A 17,438-nucleotide genomic window follows, 5' to 3' on the forward strand; every position below is an offset into this window, starting at 1 on the left:
TTTCTCTAACAGTGACTTATCAAAAATAAATAAATAAATAAAATGACACTAGCTACTATGATGTCTCCCGTTGTCAGCTCAGTACAGAGAGATTGATTCCTGCTCTTCATCCCTATTTGGCACGTAGAGAGAAGCAGCAACGGTATGGAAGAAATAATCAAAAATGACTGAGCTGTCTGGATGGGAATCAAGCTCCAAAGTACAAGATTTGTTAAACTTGGTTAACACACATACAGTGCTCTCTCCACTCAGCACTGCTTCTGGGTTTCCATCCGATAAACTGAATTCCAACTGAAATGCAAACTGAACAAACCATTTCTTTCAACAAAACCAATTCAGTTACCTTGGAACCTGTCTGGGCTCGCAGTTGTATTCTTCTTTAAATGCACAATATGTGATCTATCTGAAACAGACGAACGCTGCCAGGACCGTGGCTAGCCAGTATCTACAGTTATGGCCGAAATAATTCGCACCCTTGAAATTGTTCCAGAAAATGAAGTATTTCTCCCAGAAAATTATTGCAATTACACATATTTTGTAATACACATGTTTATATCCTTTGTGTGTATTGGAACAACACAAAAAAAAGAGCCATATTTGGAACTGCGCCATAATGGTCACCTGACTTGGAGTCTCCTCAAACTCTTGCCTCGAGGAAGAACACTCCTGACAGATTGATTCCTAGCGACTCTGGTCCTCCAGCAGATGGCAATGTTGGTGCACAAATCAAATGCTGTGGCACGCTGAGTCTGAATGTCTGGCTTCTGGCAACCCTCTGAACTAAAACAGGTCAGTGTTTGCTGCAGAAAAAAGAAGCATAGTGGGTACGGGATTTCTAGAAATCCCGTCCACTATGCTTGTACTGTACACTGCAGCGGTTTGGACGCAGCTGAGGTAGGCTGCGTCCAAATTGCTGCAAATACTGATCGTGGGCAAATACAGTACAGACCAAACGTTTGGACACACCTTCTCATTCAAAGAGTTTTCTTTATTTTCATGACTCTGAAAATTGTAGATTCACATTGAAGGCATCAAAACTATGAATTAGCACATGTGGAATGAAATACTTAACAAAAAAGTGTGAAACAACTGAAAATATGTACTATATTCTAGGTTCTTCAAAGTAGCCACCTTTTGCTTTGATTACTGCTTTGTACACTCTTGGCATTCTCTTGATGAGCTTCAAGAGGTAGTCACCGAAAATGGTTTTCACTTCACAGGTGTGCCCTGTCAGGGTTAATAAGTGGGATTTCTTGCCTTATAAATGGGGTTGGGACCATCAGTTGTGTTGTGCAGAAGTCTGGTGAATACACAGCTGATAGTCCTACTGAATAAACTGTTAGAATTTGTATTATGGCAAGAAAAAAAGCAGCTAAGGAGAGAAAAACGAGTGGCCATCATTACTTTAAGAAATGAAGGTCAGTCAGTCCGAAAAATTGGGAAAACATTGAAAGTGTTCCCAAGTGCAGTGGCAAAAACCATCAAATGCGACAAAGAAACTGGCTCACATGAGGACTGTCCCAGGAAAGGAAGACCAAGAGTCACCTCTGCTGCGGAGGATAAGTTCACCAGCCTCAGATATCGCAGGTTAACAGCAGCTCAGATTAGAGACCAGGTCAATGCCACACAGAGTTCTAGCAGCAGACACATCTCTAGAACAACTGTTAAGAGGAGACTTTGTGCAGCAGGCCTTCATGGTAAAATAGCTGCTAGAAAATCACTGCTAAGGACAGGCAACAAGCAGAAGAGACTTGTTTGGGCTAAATAAAACAAGGAATGGACATTAGACCAGTGGAAATCTGTGCTTTGGTCTGATGAGTCCAAATTTGAGATCTTTGGATCCAACCACCGTGTCTTTGTGCAACACACAAAAAGTGAACGGATGGACTCTACATGCCTGGTTCCCACTATGAAGCATGGAGGAGGAGGTGTGATGGTGACACTGTTGGGGATTTATTCAAAATTGAAGGCATACTGAACCATCATAGCTACCACAGAATCTTGCAGCGGCATGCTATTCCATCTGGTTTGCGTTTAGTTGGACCAGCATTTATATTTCAACAGGACAATGACCCCAAAGTCACCTCCAGGCTGTGTAAGGGCTATTTGACTAAGAAGGAGAGTTATTAGTCATCCATGACTAAGACCGCAAGGTTGAAACGCGTAGGATAAGTCTCGTGTTTTTCACTGTGTCCCCATGCTCTTTTTGAGTGCTGCATCCTGCTTTTAATGGATTTAATAAAATTTTCAGTTTTATTCTAATCTCTCCCTTTATCCGATGCTGGATATTTTTTTCTCTCCATGAGTGTGTCTTTCCGCCCGGGCCAGGGCGTTCCGTGCATCGGTGGTGGATCCTAGAGTGAAGAAGGGGTGAGCTGAACACATTCATTTCTCTATGCTTCATGATAAGGACATTGTTCTAAGGAAATTAGATATTCGAAAGCAAGGGCCACATATTGGTTGTTATGTTAAAAATGTTATACCTTGCGTTGTTTTATTATTTAAGCAATTTATCTAAATATATAAATTATTTAGATATTTTTGTATTAGCTTTATAAGTGTTATTCATAAAAGCAATAACAAAGGGTGTAGTCTCTGTTAAAGATGTCTTTGTCTAAAGTTTCTTTGTTACTGAAGGTCCAGAAAACTGGACAGATCTAGTGTTAAGGAATTCAGTAGGATCCATAATTTACGATTTTGTTATTCACAACTTTCATTCCATTTTTGGTCATGTACTAAGCCGCCCCCTTTTTGTTTTGTGGTTTTAATAAACTGCTATTTGGGCATCTGAGATTCAGACAAAGCCTGGTACACGGGCAATGGCTGTGTGTTCTTGTGGTTTTTGTCTCCAATGCATTGCTATTAATTGGACCAACATTGGCAGATCTGAAGATCCCTTTGCATCGCACCCTAAATTAGCTCTCCAAGGAAAGGGGTTTCCACGACATGGCCCAGATTCATCATTGCCTTTGCACCTGTTTCTTTGGACTATTTTTACGTGATTTGCAGCTTTTTTTGTTTGAACCCAACTAATTATGCTAATTGCACCTTTTTTAAAGTCTATTTTATACGTGCGCGCCAGATTTTTTTTTAACTTTGTGGGTGGAGTCTAGCAACTCCAGATATTTTGGGCTGATTTATAAATTGCAGTTTTTTACAACATCTCAAAATTTGGCGCATCTTAACTCCGGAATCCCCCACCTAGTGTATTCAGTATGTAAATATTTCTAGCACATTTTTTATGATTATTTTACACCAGTGTCCTACTTCTTAGCACCTGTGTTCTACTTTTGGCACCAAACATTGCAAAAACAGTAAAAGACAGGGAGAAAGCCCCCTTTCTTGTTTTACTTTGCTCTAAATTTATGTTTCGAGCACTCCTTTTTTATTCATTTAATGAATGGCAACTAATACCAAAAAAACAAAGAGGAAAATTACTTAAAAAAACACGTGATGAATCGGGGCCATAGTTTCTTGCATGAGGGCCCTCTGCTCTGTTTGGTCACATCTGTGAAGGGTATATGGTTTGTACACTACTGAGTTTTCTAATCTGATACAACCTCTAGGTCAATGTCTAGATAAATGGCTGTATCTGTACACAATGTTGACTTGTGTAGTGATAATTCAGAGATTCATTTTTACCACTTTGACATTTTGAATCATGTTCTAGCCTGATTTCTCATTATACATTTCACCAAGTGCTGAATATAATCATAAATGTGGTAAATCATGTGGGAATCTATAAACCACACATTTTATTACTAGTTACAAAATTATATGTACACAAATTTTAAAATCCATAATTAGCAATGCCTTTCCAGATACAAGGCCCTCTCTTGCAGCCAAAGGAGGTAACTGAGCCAAACCCACAATAAATTGAAAGCAGTAATTTTTTTAGACCTATTAAGCTACTGCAATGTCTCTTTCCTCTAGCACCTATGGAGCTACTGATGAGCTGCATTGTATAACATTTATCAGCCCTTTAGAGTCATCACCACTATTGTGACATAAAAGGCAGTTGTCAGACATAAGTTAATAAATATGTCTTATTCTGTTGAAATGTGTGGTATCTTCTTCATATGCCATATTAAGGAGCAAAAGAACCCTAAACCAGACAATAAGCTGTCACACAGAGATACAATATGGAAGCACATGTAGTTCTTTGAGGTCTAAAATATGGATCAGGAGGGACAGCTATATACATGAGCTTTGTAAGAAATTTCTATATCTTATCAGTACAATGCAGCATCTTCTTCACCTTACAAAGTCTGTAGTTGACATTTGCCTGCCTGAAGGCTCTGTAAATTATCATGCATATTAGACTAATGTTGGCTGATAACGGATTCGGCCAACAGTCTAATGTGTATGGGAGCCCCAGAAAAGTGATTGTCGGGGGAGATAAAGATCTAGCATGTCAGATTTCAGACAGCCAATTCTTTTGGTCTCAGTCAGATAATCCACCTCCAGTCACATCTGGTAAATTTGTTATTGAGAACACAGGAGCTATTGGTAGAGTAAAGCGGGCTTTACACACTGCGATATCGGTCCCGATATTGCTAGTGTGGGTACCCGCCCCCATCTGTTGCGCGACACGGGCAAATCGCTGCCCATGCCGCACAACATCGCCCAGACCTGTCACACATACTTACCTGCCCGGCGACGTCGCTGTGACCGGCGAACCGCCTCCTTTCTAAGGGGCCGGTCCGTGCGGCATCACAGCGACGTCACTGAGCGGCCGCCCAATAGCAGCGGAGGGGCGGAGCTGAGCGGGACGTAACATCCCGCCCACCTCCTTCCTTCCGCATAGCGGCCGGGAGGCAGGTAAGGAGAGCTTCCTCGTTCCTGCGGTGTTACACGGAGCGATGTGTGCTGCCGCAGGAACGAGGAACAACCTCGTTACTGCTGCAGTAACGACTTTTGAGAATGGACCCCCATGTCACCGATGAGCGATTTTGCACGTTTTTGCAACAATGCAAAATCGCTCATCGGTGTCACACGCAACGGCATCGCTAATGCAGCCGGATGTGCGTCACCAATTCCGTGACCCCAACGAGTTCGCATTAGCGATGTTGTAGCGTGTAAAGCCCCCTTTAGCGCTTCTGTGTATGGTAGAGATGACCAAGATAGCTGCCGGCCGGACAATTGGCTGAACCAACATTGGACCAACAATCGTGCTAAAATGTGTAAGAAATAGGGAGGAGGAGGAGGATTATGTCTCAGTCTTTCTGCCTCAGACTGTATGTGAGATTGCATAAGGAAGAGCAACAGCAGGGGAGTCATCGGATTGGCGCATAGAACAGCAGGAAGGAATCACTTAATTTATTTAAGACCCCAAAATATATTAGAATTCTGGGAATTTTAAGATATTTGAGAAAAGTAGAATTCCAGTCACCCGAGAAGGAATATAACCTTAACCTTTATTGAGTATCATATAAGAACCTACAAAGTAAAGCGTGCAATACACCCACAGGGTGAGTGACTAGTGGTACAGCGTTTCTTTGCCTTACCACATTAGGCAATTCATCAGGAGACTATTTCACAATGACTAATTTCTAGAGTCAGGCTAAAGACTAAATGCCCCGTCACACACAGAGATAAATCTTTGGCAGATCTATGGTTGCAGTGAAATCATGGACATATTATTCCATTTGTACACAGCCACAAACCTGGCACTGATTGTCCACAATTTCACTGCAACCACAGATCTGCCACAGATTTATCTCTGTGTGTGACAGGGCCTTTAGCCTAACCTCATAAATGTCAGCGTTCTGCTGGGTAAAGGCCGCTTTACACGCTGCGATCTCGCTAGCAAGATCGCTAGCGTGCGTTCCTGCCCCCATCGTTTGTGTGTCACGGGCAAATCGCTGCGTGTGGTGCACCAAATCGCGGCGAACCGCCTCCTTTCTAAGGGGGGGTGGTTCGTTCAGTGTCACAGCAACGTCACTAAGCGGCCACCCAATCAGAGCGGAGGGGCGGAGATGAGTGGGACGAACATCTCGCCCACCTCCTTCCTTCCTCATTGCCGGTGGCCGCAGGTAAGGTGAGATTCCTCGTTCCTGCCGTGTCACACATAGCGATGTGTGATGCCGCAGGAACGACTAACAACATTGTACCTACAGCAGCAACGATAATTGGGAATAGGGGGGCATGTCATTGATTAGCAATTTTGCACGTTTTTGCGACGATTCAAAATCGCTCATAGGTGTCACACGCAACGACATCGCTAACGCGGCCGGATGTGCGTCACAAATTCCGTAACCCCAACAAGATCGCTTTAGCGATGTCGTAGCGTGTAAAGCGGCCTTAATCTGATACTGTTGTAGAATGAGAAGGGAAAGGTACAAGGGATCTTTAGCTGGGAAACTAAAGAAAATCGAGTGAAGAATCACTATCTATAATATTACAATTGCAATGCACTTTAGCATGTGTTCATCACTGAGCTAAGGAAATTAAACTACTATATTTAAATAAGGTAGCATTAAGGTTATGTGATAACAATTGCCTGCACTTGCTGTGGGTAGCGTTTACAGGGATCTATGTTGCTATAATGGAGATATGTCTATAGGCATTGAATTACATCTAATAGAGTTTAGATGAGATCAATAGCACTATTCACTATATAATGCTGAAAGCGTTCTTCTGTCTGAAGCTTGGATGGCAAGAGGACACGCCCACAGCTCCTGATTGGCTTCAGCAGTGCAGGATAGACCTTCCCCGTTCAGTCACAGGACACACCTCTTTACTACCGCAGAACTAAATCAGAGAGAAAGATATCCTGTGTGTGTTTACAGCACATTATATATATATCAGTCCCTCAGTATACAGCACAATATATATACCAGTCCCCTCAGTTTGCAGTATTTCAGTCCCCTCAGTATACAGTACATTATACTGTATATATCAGTCCGTCAGTATACAACACATCTATATACATAATTGCCAGTTGTGGATGTAACCGTATCTCACAATGCACTGTGGCACTGTCAGTTGCACAGCCGCAGTTCGCGCCCACATCATAGCCATAGTAACCAGAGACAACAGTGCAGGCGGAACCCAAATTGTGGGCTGAGTAAGCACAATTCTGTTCCCATTCTAACATTGTGCTACCCATACCACATCCAGGTATAATGAGGTGTTGGTATTTTAAATTACACATTTGCGATGTCACGGAGGAGTAAGGAGGCGTGGCCGGGTATGTCTGTCGCGGGCGGAGGAGGGGACGCTGCGCTCTCCCACTGCTCGGGTCCGGCTGCTGCTGACGCTGCTCTGTGGTGGCTCGAGCGGTGGGCCGGATCCCGGGGACTCGAGCGGCGCTCCTCGCCCGTGAGTGAAAAGGGGATTTGATTGTGGGGATTTGTTTATTGTCCGTGACACCACCCACGGTTGTGGTGATATTGGTGACACCACCGCTGCTCTAGATGGGGATCCCGGAAGCAGTGACAGGGAGCAGCTTTGTTGTTAGTTCTCCCCTTCGTGGGTAGGGGGTTGGTTGTCCCGGGGCCCGGTGATGGGGTAGGGATGGATGACAGGCGGGTTACGGGGCCTGGTGAGGTGCAGGGTCGCGGGGGCAGCGCTGTGCCGCACGGCACGGTGGGACTCACTCAGCCAATGATGAGGAAACAGTTCTCGGTAAAACACATGGCTGGATGGACGGGTCCCACAGACGGCTGCGGTGTTGTTTCTCCCGGCAGGTTGATGGTGACTGCCTTTCCCTGCACCTATGTTCTGTAAATTGTTCCAATGGGTTCCCACCGGTAACCCGCTCCCCAGCTTGGATATGGGCCGAAGGAGCCCCTTTTGCCTGCAGGCTCTGGCCCTGGGAACGGTAGCCTTGGCGGTGGCTGTGTTTCCCTCTCACGGTTGGACTGTTGCCTTCTGTCGGGACTTGGCTGCTGGGAAACCCAGGAGGTTCCCTTCGCTGACGGATTTGGCAAATTCACGGCGACTCCTAGCCTTGCCGGGGTCCGTAAGCCCCTGCCAGATGGTGCTGACTTCTCTTTGTGTACCGGTCCAGTACCGCCGGGCCACCGCCCGTCCACGGTCCTTACGGTAGACTCCGATAGGCCACTCCTGCAGACGGTCACCACCGTCTGCCAACCTTGCTGATCTGTCCGGGCTACACACCCGGACCAACTTCAGTCTGCTCCACTACCACTTCACTTCCTCTCACTTCCACTATCAAACTGAAACTGCCTGGTTTTCCCGCCTCCAGGACTGTGAACTCCTTGGTGGGCGGGGTCAACCGCCTGGCCCACCCCCCTGGTGTGAACATCAGCCCGTGGAGGAAGGCAACAAGGGTTTTGTGTCTGACTTCGGTGTGCCTGACCGGGAGTGTGGGGTGTGTGGTGTTGTTCTCTGTGGCCCCTGGCTTGTCCAGGGCGCCACATGTCCTCCCTTGCAGATACACAGATACCAATATACAACACACAACAGCAAACAACAAGGAAGATACAGTGCACAGGGGTAAAAGAGGTCAAATGACGCAACACATACAATACACAAATGCAGAGGGTTGAGATACAACAGATATATTGGAGAGAGCAAATAATGTGACACGTGTCCACTGCTCCTGTCAGCACCACTAAGCATAGACAGATGTTCATTTCACTGCACTCCCAATGCGACAGCACCGGGCCTATTTCTAGTATATATATATATATATATCAGTCCATCAGTATACAATACATTATATATTTCAGTCCCCTCAGTACATGTTGCGGGCGGAGGGGACGCGCTCGCCACGCCCGGGTCCAGGGCTTCTGCTGCTGTTGCTCGGTGGCTCGAGCGGTGGACCGGACCCGGGGACTCGAGCAGCGCTCCTCACCCGTGAGTGAAAAGGGGGTGGTATGTTTAGGGAGATTGTTCGTAACGCCACCCACAGGATGTGGTGATGATGACACCACCGCTGCTGGTAACGGGGATCCCGGGCCCTTGGATCTCTAGCCTGTGGCGGTGGCTGTATATCCTCTCTGGGTGGACTGTTGCCTTCAATCGGGACTTGGTTGTTAGGAAACCCCTGGGGTTCCTGTCACATTCGGATTTGACTATTGACGGCAGCTCCAAGCCTGTTCGGGGTCCGATGGCCCTGCCTGTGTTCTTAGCTTCACTCCGTTCCCCAGTCCGGTACCGGCGGGCCTACGCCCGACCCCGGTCCTTACGGCTCTGCGGAGTTCCACCAACTCCTGCAGATGGCCACCACCGTCTGCCAACCTTGCTGTCAGTGCCTGGGCTCCAACCCAGACACTTGCAGTTTGTGTCCTCCTACTTTCACCTCCAAGACTAAACTGTCACTTTTTCTGCCTCCAGGCCTGTGAACTCCTCGGTGGGTGGGGCCAACCGCCTGGCTCCGCCCCACCTGGTGTGGACATCAGACCCTGGAGGGAGGCAACAAGGGTTTTTGATTGACTGTTGTAACTGTCTAGGGTGGGGGGTGTGTATGTTGTTATGTATGTGACTACCTGGCTAGTCCAGGGCGTCACATACACAGTACAATCTACTGTATATATTAGTCCCTCAGTATACAGCGCATTTTATATATACTAGAAATAGGTCCAATGCTATCGCATTGGGAGTGCGGTGAAATGAACATTTGTCTATGCTTAGTGGTGCTGACAGGAGCAGTAGACATCCCACCCCAGAAGTGGTCGAATCGCTCAGATCCGGATGTCGCTACTCGTGGCTCGAGGATCTCTGGACCTGGGGGCTCAGGGTCACGCTGAAACGTGATGGGGGTTATTTACAGGGGAGTTAGGTAGTTCGTGACGCCACCCGTGGTGTGTGGTAATAGGGAGTACCGCCGCTGCCGTTGGGAGTACCCGGGGTAATGGAGTCGGGCAGCTAGATGACGTTACCCTCCACGGGTAGGGAAAGGCCCCTGGACTCTGGATGATGGAATGTGGGTGCAGGGGGAGCGCAGGCTCGCTGGTTGCAGGGGTTAATCAGGTACTCACTCAACAAGAAAGCAGACACTGACAATGTAGTAAACCAAGTCTCTGGATGCCACTGTCTTCCAAGGGGAGCTCGTCCAGGTCCCGTCCCCTGCAGTCCTGCCTGGTGGTCTGTGGCCTGCCTCCTGGCACCATATTTTAGAGTGTCCTTTGTGGCCCATCAGCTTGGAGATTTCTGCTATGAGTAGCAAGGGGAGCTTGCTCTCAGGAGCTCATGCTTGGGATTTCAGTGGGCTGCTTTACTTGGAAAGCCCTATCCCCGTCGTTGCGCTAGTGCCCCGATCTCTGAGCTTCATGGGAACAGTCCATATAGGCCCTGTCCTCCGCAGGTTAAAGGCCAGGTTGCTTGAAGCTTCTCCCCGACCTAGGATCCGTGTACCCCGTCGTGCCTTCGGTCCTAGCCAGCCTATTGAACTGTGGCTGCTGGCTATCCTCCAAGACTAGCCAAGCAACCAGTCCCAATCTCCCGCGACCGGGTCTCCGACTCCTCCTGGTCCAGGCCACCGTCTGCAATCTAGTCTCCTTTTCCCCTGGGAGCTCCAACTCACAGCTTCCACACACTTCGCTCCCCTGGGGCTAACTGCTTGTCACCTCTTACATCCCTGTCTGACCCCTAGGTGGGCGGCCCTATTCCAGCTTAAGCAGCCCACTGATGTGCCTGACAGGTGTGGTGTGAGATGTCACTAGGATTTGTGAATGCTGGTGGAGGCAGTATCGCAAGATAGGGACCCAGAACCATGGGGGTTTGAGCCCTGCACGGGGAGAGAAAAATTGTGCAGAACCCTGTGATGACCTAACTAGTCCAGGGCATCACAGACGTGTCACACTGTTTGTGCTTTGCAATATATCTGTCGTATGTCATCCCTCTGCATTTGTATATTGTATGTGCTGCGTCATTTGACCTTTTTCACCCCTGTGCACTGTCTCTTCCTTGTTGTGTGCTGTATATTAGTATCTGGTGTTATGTTTCTTGAGCTGTGTTCACTATGTGATGTCTCCCTTGTGTGCTGAGTGTGTGTTTACACTATATGGTCTCTTGTAAGCTGTTGTGACAATAATTGAAGGTGGTACATTATTTTGTGCAGTTTGTTGTGTGTGTGATTGTCTGTTCCCAAAGTGGACCAAAAAACACGAAGGAAGTGAGAGGATACAATTTATTAACATGTCAAAAATAATGGCAAAACTTCTTTCTTTTACATAACAGTAACAGAAAGACAATAAATCAAAATGTTATTATATTCTATTTCTATGTATTACGTACGGTATATTGATTTAAATATATTTTTTATGTATGTACCGGTAAACTATGTATATCTCTATCTATAATGTCTCCTCAATCTATATATGTCTATATATCTATCATCTATGTTTATCATATTAAGAAATGATATATCTATGTATTTAGCTGTGATGTATATATTGTATGTGCTAATCTATATATATAATTGCCTTATTCTGTCTGTCTGTCTTGCTCCAAATATGTGTCATTACAGTGACAGTGTCGTTACAGTGACAACAGTCGGATTGGCCGCTGGGCTCAGCCTGGCCCCACCCCCCCACGGATTGGCCGCTCACCTTGGCCTGGCACCGCCCCCCGCATGGATTGGCCGCTTGCCCCGGCCCTCCCCACCCATCGCCCGCTCGGCCACGCCCCTTCCCCGAATTCAAACGAAGCCCCGACTCCCAGGTGACTGCTGCAGTGCACTCCCAGCCCAGACATAACCTTGCGATGCTGGGATCGTGACGGAGCCGGTGTACGCTGGTAACCATGATACTAGAGATGAGCGAACCGGTCGCGGTTCGGCTCGAGGTCGGTTCGCCGAACGGAGGTCCCGTTCGAGTTCAGTTCGTCGAACCGAACTCGAACCAATAGGCTATAATGGGAGGCAATCACAAACACATAAAAATGCATTATAAATGTACACATACAGTTAATAAACATTGCCATAACACTTACCGGTCCCCGCGATCCCTCCTGCACTCTGTCTCCTGCCGCTATTCCATCCGATGATTGCTGAATCCTCCCGGTGACCGGCACTGCCAGCAGTGATGCAGGACCTATCGTGACGTCAAAATAGCCATGTGACCAGTCACGTGGCTATTATCTCATTGGCTACAGACTGGTCACATGACTATGACGCGTCATGTAGGACCTGCGAGTGCATCTCTCCGGTACACGGTGCACATTTGTGTATCGCCGTGTACCGGCGACATGCTGTAGCACACGGTCGACTCCCCTGTGTCAGCCGGTCATTAACGGAGATCACCGTTGCCATAGCAACGCAGTTAGCGGTGACGTCACCGCTAACCGCGGCTCCGGGAATCACATGATCGGAGCCCTGTTGCTATGGTAACGCGTCTGTCACCGCCAGCAGCCGGCAGCACTGATCTCTCACTCCGTGAAGGCTGCAAGCTGCTTTCCGTGCAGCCATCACGGAGTGATTTCTGCACGGGAAGCAGCGTCTTCCCCCATTCAGCAGTGATGGAGCAGAGCTGCATTTGTTGAACGAGAAAGACAGAAGACCATGGATCGTGGAGGGCTGACAGGGGGTAATAAAGATGGAGTCTCTAATGTGTCTGTGTATTTATTTCTATTAAAGTATTTTTTCTCTGTGTGGTGTCTTTTTTTTAACCCTTTATTGGAGATTCTTAATGGCTGGGTCAACGTGCCTGACATTAAGAATCTCTGGCTTAATACTAGCTAATAAAACAAAGCCAGTATTAACTCATGATTACCCAACAAGCCACCCGGCTCAGGGGCTGTTGGAAGAGTTGGATACAGCGCCAGATGATGGCGCTTCTATGAAAGCGCCATTTTCTGGGGCGGCTGCGGACTGCAATTCACAGCAGAGGCGCCCAGAAACCTCGGGCTAACCTGTGCTGCAGATTCCAATCCCCAGCTGCCTAGTTGTTCCCGGCTGGACACAAAAATGGAGCGAAGCTCACGTCGTTTTTTTTTTAATTATTTCATGAAATAAGTGAAATAATTAAAAAAAACAGGCTTCCCTATATTTTTGGTTCCCAGCCGGGTACAAATAGCCAACTGGGGGTTGGAGGCAGCCCGTGGCTGCCTGCTGTACCTGGCTAGCATACAAAAATATGGCGAAGCCAACGTCATTTTTTTGGTGGGCAAAAAACTTCTGCATACAGTCCTGGATGGAGTATGCTGAGCCTTGTAGTTCTGCAGCTGCTGTCTGCTCTTCTCCATACAGACAGACGGCAGCTGCAGAACTACAAGGCTCAGCATACTCCATCCAGGACTGTATGCAGAAGTTTTTTGCCCCCTGAAAAAATTATGTGGGCTTCCCCATATTTTTGTATGCTAGCCAGGTACAGGAGGCAGGTACGGCTGCCCCCAACCCCCAGTTGCCTATTTGTACCCGGCTGGGAACCAAAAATAAAGGGAAGCCCTTTTTTTATTATTTCATGAATTTCATGAAATAATTAGAAAACAAATGTCGTAGGCTTCGCCCCATTTTTGTGTCCAGCCAGGTACAACTAGGCAGCTGGGGATTGGAATCCGCAGCACAGGTTGGCCTGAGCTTTCTGGGCCCCACTGCTGCGAATTGCAGTCTGCAGCCGCCTCAGAAAATGGCACTTTCATAGAAGCGCCATCTTCTGGCACTGTATCCAACTCTTCCAGCACCTGCCTGCTATACCTGGCTAGCATACAAAAATATGGCGAAGCTCACGTCCTTTTTTTGTAGTTTTTTGGCAAAAAAAATAAAAAATGCTTCCCTGGATTTTCCATTGCCAGTGAAGGTAACACCAAGCAGTGGGGGTTAGCAGCCAGTAGCTGCTTGGATTACCCTTAGCTAGCAATACAAAAAATGCAGCGGGAGCCCATATATATTTTTTTTAATTATTTATTTAAATAACTAAAAACAAAATGGGCTTTCCTGTATTTTGATTGCTGGACATCACAGTGCTGTAAAAGTAAATCTTTAAAAAAAATGACGTAGCGCTCCGCGGTATTTTTGATTCTCAGCGCAGATAAAGCAGACAGCTATGGGTTGCCACCCCCATCTGCCTGCCGTTACCTTGGTTGGCAATCAAAATACAGGGAAGCCCATTAATTTTTTCTATTTAAAAAATAGTTAAAAAAAAAATGACGTTGGGTCCCCCCTTTTTTGATAGCCAGCTAGGGTAAAGCAGACGGCTGTAGCCTGAAAACCACAGCTGGCAGCTTTACCGTTGTTGGGGATCCAATGTGGAGGTCCCCCCAGGCTCTTTTTTTTATAATTATTTTATAAATATTAATAATTACACAAAAAAAGTAGGGTCCCCCCCAAATTGGATCACCAGCCAAGGTAAAGCGGACAGCTGTGGTCTGGTATTCTCAGGGTGGGAAGGTCCATAGTTATTGGGCCTTCACAGCCTAAAAATAGCAGGCCGCAGGCACCCCAGACGTGGCGCATCCACTAGATGCGCCAATCCTGGCGCTTCACCCCAGCTCATCCCGTGCCCTGGTGCAGTGGCAAACGGGGTAATAAATCGGGTTGATACTAGCTGTAAGGTCACCTGACATCAAGCCCAGCAGTTTGTGATGTCATGGCGTCTATTAGATACCCAACATCATAAACTGTCAGTACTAACAAAAAAAAAAAAAAAATCGACAAAAGAAATTTATTTGAAAAAACAGTCCCCAAAACATTCCCTCTTTCACCAATTTATTGTAAGAAAAAAAATAAAGGGGTCCCACGACGACTCTGGACCGTCTAGAATATGGGGGGGGGCACTCAGGGAATGTATCCCCCATTTTCTAGGAGTGCTGTCACGCTCCCCGGCTCCCCTGCCATGCTCCCCGGCTCCTTTGCCAGGCGTCCCCTGCTCCACGGCCTCCATGCTCCCTCACCTGCGTCCTCCAGGCAACCCGGTCCCCGGTCCCGGCGCCCATCTGCGATGCTGAGAGCGCCTGCCTCCTGTGCACCGCTCCCTGCTCTGGCTTCTGGCACCCGGGCCTCGTGCATGCGCATTAGGGCGCGCGTGCGGTCATTGACCCTCTCTTAAAGGGCCAGCGTCCTCCAACAGGATATTGAAGATTCAGGTGCAGGGTGTATAGGGGGTTCCTTTCCAAGTGGGCGGGGAATGTTCTTTGTGTTTGCTAAGCTAGGAGTCAGGTCTCCCTGTGCCATTATCTCGTACTTACCTATCTCTCTTGTAGAGCCGCTCCTGTCTCGCCAACCGGTCCTGACGGTTCCAGAACCCCGAACGGACTGTCCGCCATCTTCTCAGTTCCTACCGTCTCCGATCCCTGGATCCGTGTGGTGACCGACCTCCCCGTTCCGCTGGTTTCGGACCCTGCCTGACATCATCTCGGCCTCCGAACCTGCGCTCCGTCACCCGGACTACCTTCAGAGACTCCGTGGTCCCAGGGACTTCTACACCCACTCCTCTGAACGGACTGTCCTGCTACCCGTAGTGCTTCGGCTACCGGGCACCTTGCCCTCGGTGGGGTGCTCAGTCCAGTGGATCCACCTCCTGGTCCTAACAAGTGCAGACCCTTCATGTGAGGAGTGTGGGTGCAATGAATCTGCACTCACTCTCCCCGGGTCCACAGCAGCAGAGTCCATGTCGTAATGGTTGCTACCAAAGCTGCAATGCCCTGCTCATGAGGTAAGGGCATGCCTAATCAGGAGAACTATTCTACATTTCCAAATATTGGTATTTGCTGATATTATTGCTATTCCACCTACTATATATTGGGGATAGGATCTTGGAGATGGAATACCCCTTTAAGTCCAGTTATCCAGCTGAATGAATACTTAACAACAGAGCTCGCTATTTAGATGTGATTTCTTGTGGCGTATAACAGACTCTCATGTTTGGTAGTCATTCAGCAGGGCAACTATAAAAGCAAATTCCTCCATTTGGAAATGTAATATAGCTCTCCTGATCAATTATGTTCCTTACCTCATGAGCAGGGCATTGCAGTAATAATAATAATTTATTCATTTATATAGCGTTATTAATTCCATAGCGCCGCATGTCTTTGGAGTGTGGGAGGAAACCGGAGTACCCGGAGGAAACCCACGCAAACACGGGGAGAACATACAAACTCCTTGCAGATGGTGTCCTTGGTGAGAATTGAACCCAGGACCTCAGCGCTGCAAGACTGCAGTGCTAACCACTGAGCCACCGTGCCGCCCATTTAGCTTACAGATGCATAACCACCACTCACTGTGTCTGAACACAGGAAGCTAAGCTGACAGCCGCTCTGTGCATGCGGCAGCGTCTATTGTGAAGGAGAGGGCCGCGGGGGATCAACGCTGCACAGGTACCGTGGGACACCGGGGAACCCCGGTGGGGTTATAGGGGGTGACCTGGCAGGGCCTGGGGAGGAGTTTTCTGTCGCATGTGTCATGGCACATGCGACAGAAATCAGAGGAGTAGGGTGAATGCGGCCGGCGCGCTGCTGTGCGCGCGGCCATCTTGGATTTCTGGGAGGGCATCAGGGAGGGCACTTTTGCGACACCGGGGGACCGGAGGGGACCGGGGAGGAGATTTATCATGTTTGTTCATGCCAGATGGGAGATAAATAATTTTTTACCAGCGCTGTCATTTACTGTAACGTGATCATCGGTGTACGGTCTATACCTGTGATCACGTGAGCGGGGACCGGAAAAACTAGCTAGCCCTGAAACCCCGGAGATTTTCTGATGCTGGGGGGCGCTATTCACTTATTTCTGCCTGCTGTTTATAAACGGCAGATCAGAATAAGGCTACATTAACACGACCGATCCATTTTTGCGGTCTGCAAAAAACAGTCCGTTTTTTTTCACGGGTGCATCCGTGTGGCATCCGTTTCCGTTTCGTAGACGGTCCGTATGTCATCTGTTTGTCATCCGTGTGCCTTCCGTTTTTTTTGTGTACTGCAAAAAAACTGAAGGAGGGTAAATGCATAAATTTACCCAGGATCCATAGCTTCATCCTACATGAGGCAGTCACATGTTCACTCCAGTGCCATTTTCTACTGCTTTTCACAGCATAGAGCGCTCTGGTGATTTTCCTGTGCTTGTACACTTCATATCAGTCTTTTCTGTCATTATAATGGCAGAAAGACACATAATGTCCCACTCTCCTGCATTTTGTAATTTTGCACCCTTTGGTGCCTTTCATGTAGCACTAAGGGGTGCTTAGCTTTGTATTTAGCCAAAAAAATGAAAAAAAAATGACGTAGGGTTCCCCCTAGTTTTGTAGCCAGCTAGGGTAAAGCAGACGGCTGCAGCCTGCAGACCACAGCTGGCAACCTCACCTTGGCTGGTAATCCAAAACTGAGGGCACCCCACGCTGTTATTTTAAATTAAATAAATAATTTAAAAAAAAAACACGTAGGGGTCCCCCCAAAATTGGATCACCAGCCAAGGTAAAGCAGACAGCTGGGGTCTGATATTCTCAGACTAGGGAGGTCCATGGTTATTGGACTCTCCCCAGCCTAAAAATAGCAGGCCGCAGCCGCCCCAGAAGTGGCGCATCCATTAGATGCGCCAA

The 17,438-nt window shown here is 47.7% G+C and overlaps 1 protein-coding gene across 1 annotated transcript in view; it reads right to left on the reverse strand.

Annotated features, from left to right (window-relative positions):
- LOC142245187 (aldehyde oxidase-like) overlaps positions 1 to 17,438 on the reverse strand; it is a 200,644-nt gene that overhangs the window by 53,893 nt on the left and 129,313 nt on the right. The gene's annotated exons all lie outside the window — the stretch shown is intronic.

The sequence above is a fragment of the Anomaloglossus baeobatrachus genome, chromosome 7 (genome assembly GCF_048569485.1).
Source record: "Anomaloglossus baeobatrachus isolate aAnoBae1 chromosome 7, aAnoBae1.hap1, whole genome shotgun sequence".
Classification (NCBI taxonomy): domain Eukaryota; kingdom Metazoa; phylum Chordata; class Amphibia; order Anura; family Aromobatidae; genus Anomaloglossus; species Anomaloglossus baeobatrachus.